The sequence below is a fragment of the Mandrillus leucophaeus genome, unplaced genomic scaffold, assembly GCF_000951045.1.
Source record: "Mandrillus leucophaeus isolate KB7577 unplaced genomic scaffold, Mleu.le_1.0 Scaffold1524, whole genome shotgun sequence".
In the NCBI taxonomy this organism is placed as follows: domain Eukaryota; kingdom Metazoa; phylum Chordata; class Mammalia; order Primates; family Cercopithecidae; genus Mandrillus; species Mandrillus leucophaeus.
In genome coordinates, this window is record NW_012101504.1 from 241,849 (window position 1) to 252,841 (window position 10,993).

Below are 10,993 nucleotides of genomic sequence, written 5' to 3' on the forward strand. Positions count from 1 at the left end.
GGGAGCATCACACACCGGGTCCTATTGTGGGGACGCGGGAGGGGGGAGGGATAGCATTAGGAGATATACCTAATGTAAATGACGAGTTAATGGGTACAGCACACCAACATGGCACATGTATACATATGTAACAAATCTGCACGTTGTGCACATGTACCCTAGAACTTAAAATATAATAAAAAAATTAAAAAATAACAAATAATAATTGTTACAACACAATAATAAAACAATAATAATAAATTAATTAAAAAGTATTCTTTCTTCCCTCACAAACAGTTCCTTTTTCCAGAATGAATGAATTATATCTCAGAAAGAAATATTCATTTTCTAACTGTAGAAGGAGTTACTGCTATTACAAGCTAGATTTTTGCTTCAACAGCAACGGATGTGCTGAGCACTCCAGCGTAGGTCACTTGGGGAGATATTTGTTAAACCCTCATCAGTCTCTTGACGTTCACTGTGGTTGGTATAATATTATGGAGCCACGTTTACAACATCCCTGTGTCACTTATGGCTAGCTGCCATGAGAGATTTCCTTTTTATCACAATGATTGGGACCGAAATGTTGGTCGCATCAGCAGAGGCCAGATTATAGAACAAGGGGACTGAGGTCTCTGCAGCTTGAAAGGGTTGGGTATGTAAACCTAGGAGAAAACATGGGAGATGATTGTTTGGGTGGGAATTAAAGCTGGGTTTCAACTTGGGAAATTGATCTAGAGAGAAAGGAAAGGCAGGACGAGCATGCTGTTGGCAAAAGATCAAACTGAGGGGAGTCTCAGAGACCTGCTCACCCAGATGATGGCTGGAGGTTCAGGTAAATAGATAATGGGATATTGAGGAGGTCCAGGAGCAACTATCAGGGACCTGGTTGTGGGAATTAATATTGGGATATAGCAAGCAGAAATCTAGAGTTTGTGTAAATTTGGATGGCAGGCAGGGAATTTCATCATTGAAATAAGAATATTATACAAGGATCATTGAAATTACCCAGATTCCAGCACTGGGTAATGGAAGAGTCAAGTCACTGAGGACCTGTGTCTTGGTAAGGAAGCCCACGCTGCACTGAAATGTGAGAAAGGGCTCCGTCCTAGGGAACTCAGTCAATCCAAAGTTGTTACGGCTTTTCTATGCCCTGAAGATGCTGGTTTATTTCCAGCTCTGGCTGACAGACTAAAAATAATGTCACTGATACTAATCATAGCAGCAAAGACTTAATTAACTGAGAATTTTCTATGTTCTAATCACTGATCTACCTGTTTTGTAGGTACCAGTTCATTTAAATCTCACAGCAACCATTTGAGGTAGGTTCTATCTTAACATACCTTTTATAGAAAAAGAAATTAAGACTAAGTAACTTGCCCACAGCCATATAGCTAGTAAGTGGTGGGGCCAGCTTCTAACCAAGCAGTCTGTGTGTGTGTTCTGGAGTCTGTGGTTATATCCACTTTGCACATGGCCTGTTACAGTTCTATTTACCATGCCAATGTCAAGCACTGTCCCTGGTTGGGATTGTGGGAAGCAGACTCTGAGATGGAGTGCAGTATGTAAGATGTAAGGCAGTACTCTATCTGCAGGGCCCAACAATGAAGCCTGCCTACTGTAACCACTCCCAGGTACCAGGGCACTTGGGACATACTCCTGCGATCAACACTTGTGGGAATGGAAGCAGGACTGGGCAGAGAGAAGTCAACCCATTGGGAGTGCTGGAGTGAAATGGCCTGAGGGAGTTGTCCTGTGTCGGATTGAAAGGGCCAGAGCTGCCTCAGGAAGGGCATGACCTTGGACAAGGCATGCTCTGCATCTGCAGGGCCTGGCAGTAAAGTCTGCCTATTGACACTACTTCTGATTACAAAGCAACTTTCTTAAGGGGGATCTCATCTGCACAGTGCATCTCTGTACCTATAACAAATACATTTCTATTTTCTGAAAATATCTAGAAAAGATTTAAAGTTTATTCTGCTACTCCTGCTCCTTAAAGGAACCTTAAATCCCAATTTGCTTAATACAGTCCTGGTTTATACAAGTATAAATTATTAATAGCTTCTCCTTTCACTCTTAAAAGTATCCTGGTTGGATATAAGTTATTTTACCTTCTTGATGCTCTTCTGTTCCTTCTTGTTCCTCTACTAATAATCTCTTATTAATTTAGTTTCTAAAAAATAATATTTTTAAAAAATAAGAGCTCTGACTCTGTTTACAAAATTTTTCAAAGATAAAACAATTGTCAGGTCTGGCATCACTTATCTAATGTTGTCAGCATGCTGGCTAAAAAAAAAAAACTCAGAAGTTTGACAATCACAACTACTTATTTTTTCTTATATGAATGGGATAGTATCACCAACTACTAAGAATATATTTCTTTAGTGTTGTAAAATATTATATAAGGATGACTCTTGGACTCCATAAGATTGGTTACCTAAATACAATAAGGTCTGCTGAAATATTAAGTCATGAATGAATAAAATGTCTTCAATTCTCCTTGGTCTGTATTTAAATGAAGTAACATCAACACAAACATCTGAATTTTCCTAAGGCCTCACTCTCATTCCATATTATTTACCTTGGAAGCAAAGTACCATTTCCCCTTCAGTGATTTTTTGTAAATTTTAAGGGGTATCCCCTATGACCTGAGAAATAAGCCCCTACATATCCTTCTGCTGTGGACTTCTAAGTAAGTTCCTTTGCTCGCAAGCCATTACAAAGTGGTGTCTGGCTGCCAAATGCTAATATCCAGCACCTGGCTGCTTCCCTGGTGACCCTCTCCGCAGGGTAAAGGTCCTCTCTGCCTCGAGGGCCCTGCTTCCTACCGCCTATCCTTTGGGATGTGGAGTTGCACCTTTCTCTCAAGGGTGGGCTCAGAGGCAGCACCAATTGAGTTTGAGCTTCCTCAACACAGGAAGTGTTGCACACCTTGTGTGCACACCTTGATCACAGCGGATTACATCTAATCATTGGAGTAGGGCCCAGGGCACAAACAGATTGTCTCTGTCCCCTTGTCCCTCTTGAGATTTGGCCCAGGCATCTAAACATAAAATATGAAAGTTAATATTTGCCCTGCACATATTAATTAATTAAACAGTTGCCTGGAAGATCACTGACTCATCAATTTGCCAAATGCAAACATACAATTTTCAAAAAAAATAGGTAAGTCTCTTAGTAAGCATCTGTATAACATCGAGAGATTTTTAACTTATAAATGATATGGAATGGCAAAGCGGATTACACACACACACAGAAGGGAAGGAGACAGACAGAGAGGAAGAGAGAAAGAGGTGTGTGGAAAATGATTACTGGAATAAGGAGGTTAATTTAGAGTCAAAACTGGGTAATATCATACAATGAAGTATAATGACAAATCCTTTTTTTTCTTTTTCCATAAGTTATTGAGGTACAGGTGGTATTTGGTTACATGAGTAAGTTCTTTAGTGGTGACTTGTGAAATTTGGTGCTCACATCACCCAAGCAGTATACACAGCACCATATTTGTAGTCTTTTATCCCTTGCCTCCCTCCCACTCTTCCCTGCAAGTCCCAAAATCCATTCTTATTTCTTTGTATCCTCACAGCTTAACTCCCACATATCAGTGTGAACATACGATGTTTGGTTTTTCATTCCTGAGTTACTTTTCTTAGAATAACAGTCTCCAGTCTCATCCAGGTCACTGCAAATGCTGTTAATTCATTCCTTTTTATGGCTGAGCATCGTACATATATACCACAGTTTATCCACTCGTTCATTGGTGGGCATTTGGGTTGGTTCCACGATTTTACAATTGTGAATTGTGCTGCTATAAACATGTGTGCGCAAGTATCTTTTTCGTATAATGACTTCTTTTCCTCTGGGTAGATACTCAGTAGTGGGATTGCTGGATCAAATGGTAGCCCTACTTTTAGTTCTTTAAGGAATCTCCACACTGTTTTCCATAGTGGCTGTCCTAATTTACATTCCTACCAGCAGTGTAGAAGTGTTCCCTGATCACCAAAGCCACACCAACATCTACTGTTTTTTGATTTTTTGATTATGGCCATTCTTGCAGGAGTAAGGTGGTATCACATTGTGCTTTTGATTTGCATTTCCCTGATCACTAGTGATGTTGAGCATTTTTTCATGTTTGTTGGCCATTTGTATATCTTCAGAGTTGTCTATTCATGCCCTTAGCCCACTTTTAGATGGGATTTTTTTTTTCTTACTGATTTGAGTTTGTTGCAAATTCTAGATATTAGTCCTTTGTCAGATGTATAGATTATGAAGATTTTCTCCCACTCTGTGGGTTGTCTGTTTACTCTGCTGACTGTCCCTTTTGCTGTGCAAAAGCTCTTTAATTAGGTCCCAGCTATTTATCTTTGTTCTTATTTCATTTGCTTTTGGGTTCTTGGTCATGAAATCCTTGCCTGAGCCAAGGTCTAGAAGGGTTTTTCCAATGTTATCTTCTAGAATTTTTACAGTTTAAGGTCTTAGGTTTAAGTCCTTGATCCATCTTGAGTTGATTTTTGCATAAGGTAAGAGAAGATCCAGTTTCAGTCTCCTACATGTGGCTAGCCAATTATCCCAGCATCATTTGTTGAAAAGGGTGTCCTTTCCCCACTTTTTTATTTGCTTTGTCAAAGATCAGCTGGCTGTAAGTATGTGGGTTTATTTCTAGGGGTTCTCTATTCTGTTCCATCTCTAGTCATACCAATACCATGCTGTTTTGGTGACTATGGCCTTATAGTATAGTTCGAAATCAGGTAGTGTGATGCCTCAAGATTTGTTCTTTTTGCTTATTCTTGCTTTGGCTATGTGGGCTCTTTTTTGGTTCCATATGAAATTTAGAATTGTTTTTTCTAATTCTGTGAAGAATGATGGTGGTATTTTGATGGGGAGTGCACTGAATTTGTAGATCACTTTTGGCAGTATGGTCATTTTTACAATATTGATTCTACCCATCCATGAGCATGGGATGTGTCTCCATTTTTGTCATCTATGATTTATTTCAGCAGTATTTTGTAGTTTTCCTTGTAGAGGCCTTTCAACTCCTTGGTTAGGTATATTCCTAAGTTTTTTTCTTTTTCTTTTCTTTTCTTTTTTAGCTCTTGTAAAAGGGGTTGAGTTCTTGATTTGATTCTCTGCTTGGTCGCTGTTGGTGTACAGAAGAGCTACTAATATGTGTACATTAATCTTGTATCTGGAAACTTTGCTGAACTCTTTTATCAGTTCTAAGAGCCTTCTGGGGGAGTTGTTAGGGTTTTCAAGATAAATAATCACATCATCGGCAAACAGTGACAGTTTGACTTCCTCTTTACCGATTTGGATGCCCTTTATTTCTTTCTCCTGTCTGATAGCTCTGGATAGAACTTCCAGTACTATGTCAAAGAGGAGCAGTGACGGTGGGCATCCTTGTCTTATTCCAGTTCAACTTTTCTCCATTCAGTATTATGCTTGCTGTGGGTTTGTCATAGATGGCTTTTATTACATTAAGGAATGTCCCTTGTATGCCGATTTTGCTGAGAGTTTTAATCATAAAGGAATGCTGGATTTTGTCAAATGCTTTTCTTGCATGTATTGAGATGATCATGTGATTTTTAAGTCTGTTTATGTGGTGTGTCACATTTATTGACTTGTGTATGTTAAACCATCCCTGCATCCCTAGTATGAAACCCACTTGGTCATGGTGGATTATCTTTTTGATAAATTGCTGGATTCAGTTAACTAGTATTTTGTTAAGGATTTTAGCATCTATGTTCATCAAGAATATTGGTTGTAGTTTCCCTTTTGGTTATGTCCTTTCCTGATTTGGGTGTTAGGGTGATACTGACTTCATAGAATGAATTAGGGAAGATTCTTTCTTTCTCTGTCTTGCAGAATAGTATCAAAAGGATTGGTACCAATTCTTTGAATGTCTGGTAGAATTCTGCTGTAAATCCATCTGGTCTTGGACTTTTTTTATTGGTACTTTTTAAATTACCATTTCAATCTTGCAGCTTGTTATTGGTCTGTTCAGGGTATCTAATTCTTCCCAATTTAAGCTAGGAGGGTAGTATTTTTCCAGGAATTTATCCATCTCTTCTAGGTTTTCTAGTTTATGTGTCTAAAGGTGTTTATAGTATAGTATCCTTGAATGATCTTTTGTATTTCAGTGGTGTCAGTTGTAATATCTCCTGTTTCATTTCTTAGTGAGGATATTTGGATTTTCTCTCTTCTTTTGGTTAATGTTGCCAATAGTGTATCAAATTTATTTATCTTTTCAACAAACTAGCTGTTTCATTTATCTTTTGTGTGTATATTTTTACTTCTATTTCATTTAGTTCTGCTCTGATCTTGGTTATTTCCTTTTTTCTGGGTTTGGGTTTAGTTTGTTCTTGTTTCTCTAGTTCCTTGAGGTGTGACCTTTGAGTGTCAAGTTTGTACTCTTTCAGTCTTTTTGACGTAGGCATTTAGGGCTATGAACTTTCCTCTTAGCACCGCCTTTGCTGTATCCCAGAGGTTTTGGTACGTTGTGCCTTTACTGTCATTCAGTTCAAAAAATTTCTAAATTTTCATCTTGATTTCATTTTTGACTCAATGCTCATTTAGGAGCAGGTTATTTCATTTCCACGTATTTGTATGGTTTTGAAGGTTCCTTTTGGAGTTGATTTCCAGTTTTATTCCGTGGTCTGAGAAAGTGCTTGATATAATTTTAATTTTCTTAAATGTATAGAGGCTGGTTTCATGGCCTATCATATGGTCTATCTTGGAGAAAGTTCCACGTGATGTTGAATAGAATACGTGTGCTCCAGCTGCTGGATGAAATGTTCTATATACATCTGTTAAGTCCATTTGTTCCAAGGTATAGGTTGAATCCACTATTTCCTTGTTGAATTTCTGTCTTGATGACCTGTTTAGTGCTGTCAGTGGAGTATTGAAGTCCCTCACTTTTATTGTGTTTTTGTCTATTTCATTTCTTAAGTCTATTAGTAATTTTAGTAATTAGTAATTTAGTTTTACAAATTTGGGAGCTCCAGTGTTAGGTGCACATATGTTTAGGATTGTGATATTTTCCTGTTGGACAAGGCCTTTACCACTATATAATGTTCCTCTTTTCTCTTTTAACTGTCATTGCTTTAAAGTTTGTTTTGTCTGATATAAGAATAGCTACCCCTGCTGGGTTTTGGTGCCCATTTGCATGAAATGCCTTTTTCCACCCTGTTACTTTTAAATTTGTGGGTGTCCTTATGTGTTAGGTAAGTCTATTAAAGGCAGCAGATGGTTGGTGAGTTCTTATCCATTCTGCGGTTCTGTATCTTTTAAGTTGAACATTTAGGCCATTTACATTCAATGTTAATATTGAAATGTGAGGTACTGTTGCATTCATCATGCTCTTTGTTGCTGTGTACTTTGATTTTTTTGTTTTTTGCTTTTGCTTTTTAATTTGTATTTTTGTTTTGTAGGTCCTGTGTGATTTATGCTTTAAAGAGGTTCTGTTTTGATGTGTTTCCAGGATTTGTTTCAAGATTTACAGCTCCTTTTAGCAGTTCTTGTAGTGGTGGCTTAGTAATGGTGAATTCTCACAGCATTTGTTTTTCTGAAAAAGACTGTATCTTTCCTTCACATATTATGCTTAGTTTCACTGGATACAAAATTCTTGGCTGAGATAATTGCTTTGTTTGAGGAGGCTGAAGATAGGGCCCCAATCCTGTCTGGCTTTAGGGTTTCTGCTGAGAAATCTGCCGTTAATCTGATAGGTTTTCTTTTATAGGTTACCTGGTGCTTCTGTCTCATAGCTCTTAAGTCTTTCCTTCATCTTAATTTTGGATAACCCTATGACAATGTGCCTAGGTGATAATCTTTTTGCGATGAATTTCTTAGGTGTTCTTTGTGCTTCTTGTATTTGGATATCTAGGTTGCTACCAAGGCCAAGGAAGTTGTCCTTGATTATTCCCCCAAATACATTTTCCAAGCTTTCAGAATTCTTTTCTTCCTCAGGAACATCAATTATTCTTAGGTTTGGTCATTTAACATAATCCCAGACTTCTTGAAGGCTTTGTTCATATTTACTCTTTTTTCTTTGTCTTTGTTCGATAGGGTTAATTCAAAGACATTATCTTTGAGCTCTGAATTTCTTTTTTCTACTTGTTCAATTCTATTGCTGAGACTTTCCAGAGCATTTCCCATTTCTAAAAGTGTGTCCAAAGTTTCCTGAATTTTGTTATTGGTTTTTCTTTCAGCTACTTATTTCCTTGAATATTTCTCCCTTCACTTCTTGTAACATTTTTTGGATTTCCTTGCATTGGTCTTTGCCTTTCTCTGGTGCCTCCCTGATCAGCTTAATAACTAACCTGAATTCATTTTAGGCAAATTAGGAATTTTCTTCTTGGTTTGGAGCCATTGCTGGTGAACTAGTATTATTTATTGGGTGTGTTAAATAGCCTTGTTTTGTCATACCAGAGTTGGTTTTCTGGTTCCTTCTCATTTGGATAGTCTCTGTCAGAGGGAAGGTCTAGGGCTGAAGGCTGTTATTCAGATTATTTTGTCCCACGGGGTATTCCCTTGATGTAGTACTCTCTCTCCCTTTCCTATGGATGTGGCTTCCTGTAAGCCAAACTGCAGTGATTGTCATCTCTCTTCTAGGTCTAGCTATCCAGTGAGTCTACCTGGCTCCAGGCTGGTACTGAGGGTTGTCTGTGAGTCTTGTGGTGTGAACCATCTATGGGACTCTCAGCCGTGGATACCAGCGCAGTATCTGGGGCGTCTCCCAAGTCCAGCAGGAGTAGTCCACTTCCTTCAAAGCTCTGTGGGTCCTCTCTGGATTGCTGGTTTGTTGTTGCAGTCAATCTGAAGCTAAAATTCACTATGTGAGCCTCCAAATGCTGCTCTATCTGGAGCTGCAACCTAGTCTGGCCTCCCATCCACCATCATGATCCCGATCCCAGTGATAAATCTTGATTTATTTTTTCAAATAGAAATTTCACAGTAAGCCAGGCTGGAGTACAGTGGCACAATCACAGTTCACTGCACCCTTGACCCCTGGGCTCACAAGATCCTCCCACCTCTGCCTTCTGAATAGCTGGGACTACAGGCATGCACCACCTTGCTGGGCTAATTTTTTTCTGTAGGCTCTTACAATGTTGCCTAGGCTTGTCTTGCGCTTCCGGGTTCAAACAATCATCGTGTCTCAGCCTACCAAAATGTTGGGATTACAGACGTGAGTCACCACACCTGGCCTCCATCTTTTGTAAACAAAAATATTTGCAGCTTCTCCACTTTCTACAAGCAACATCTAATTTTTCAAAAATCTGAGTCTTAATAACTTGTAAATTCTCAAAGTTCCAGTTTCTAGAGAGTCAAATAACACTTAGGGAGGCAGTTGTCTCACAGGTGAGCTTGTTACACAATGTACTAGCATGAGTTTGAAAGAGTTTGCTGTAATATTCTTGCCTTACTTCCAAGTTGTGGACCGTTTTTCCAAATGCAGACATACCATAACAGGGCATTGATTCCCTCCCTGGATCCCCACACATAAAAGTAAGGACGCTCAGAAATAGTTTGCATTTAGAAATATTATTATTAGTGTTTCCATCTGTGTTTCTTTGCTTTAATCCAGTATCGTTCTTTGTTGGCTCTTAATTTTGCTTTCTTTATTTTATGCTTTTGCTTTAGGTATGTCTTTTTACATAAACTTCTTTAAATCTGTTGTGAAAGATAGATGGGTATTAAAATATTAACAAATAAAACCCACAAATTACATCAAATACCATATAATTGGAAGTTGATAATGCTAACTTGATGAACTTGGCTTTTAGCTAAAATGTGTCTATTATTAGCTTAATGAAAAGTTTTATAAAGTCTTTTAAGGAAGAAAATTAAATCAAGTAATTAACAATTGTTTAAAGGTTCTGATAATTGTGACATTTGCACTGAACTCTTACTTGGATTTGAATTCTAGTTTTAGTTTGTTATTTATATGACCTTAAGATACTTAAACTAGGGTTCAGTTCCTTATCTGAAAATGGAGATAATATAATCAGGTGATATTGGTTGAACTGTGTATAACCCTCTCCCCTACATTTATATGTTTAAGTCCTAATCTCAGAATATGACTATATTTGGAGATAGGATCCTTAAAGAGGTAATTAGGCTAAAATGAAGTAATTAGGGCAGGCCTGTAACCAAATGCTAGCTAGGCTGCTCCCAGCTTGCAAAGCCAAATGAACAAAGATGAGATACTGTGAAAGGAAAGTGACTTTATTCCAAAACTTTAGGCTGGGGAGAGGAAGGTAGAAAGGGGAACTTGGAATCGGAGGCATGTGGGAGTGGTGCCGGGCACAAGGTCTGTGTATCTTGTTCCAGAGGCTATCTTGAGTCATGGTCCACTGGGAGCATGGGTTGACATTATCTCAACAATGGTCAGGTTGTAGACTAACTGCCTTGAGGTTATCTCTGGAATTTCGTAGCTGGGTCTCCATGCCTGATTTTTCTCAAAATTAGCTCCTGGAATTTCTAAGCAAGCTCATAATGACATAAGCGAGCACTATGCATGGGAGTTTCTGGTGGGAAAGGGAGGGAAACAAAGAGTTTCAATGTACATTTCAAGGCTGTATTTCAAGACTAAGGATGAAAAAAAAGGTTTCTGCAGTTTGCTTCAAAGTTACATTTGAGACTATATGGAGAAAAGAGAAAAAGGAAAAAAAGTTTTAAAATGCATTTTGAAGCTAAACTGCTTAGTTACAGACCCTTCTCCAATATGACTGGAGTCTTTATAAAAAGAGGAAATTTGGACGCAGACATAGACAGAGGGATGATCATGTGAAGACACAAGAGGGAGGTGGTGATCTACAAGCCAAGAGAGAATGCGGGAATAAACGCTTCTTTCACAGCCCTCGAAAGAAACCAACCCTGCTGACACCTTGATCTTGAATGTCTAACCTTCAGAAGTGTGAAAAAGTAAATTTCTGTTTAAGCCACACAATATGCGTACTTTGTTATAGCAGCCCTAGCAAACTAATAAAACTAATGAGCAGCTGATATTCAGCTGGTA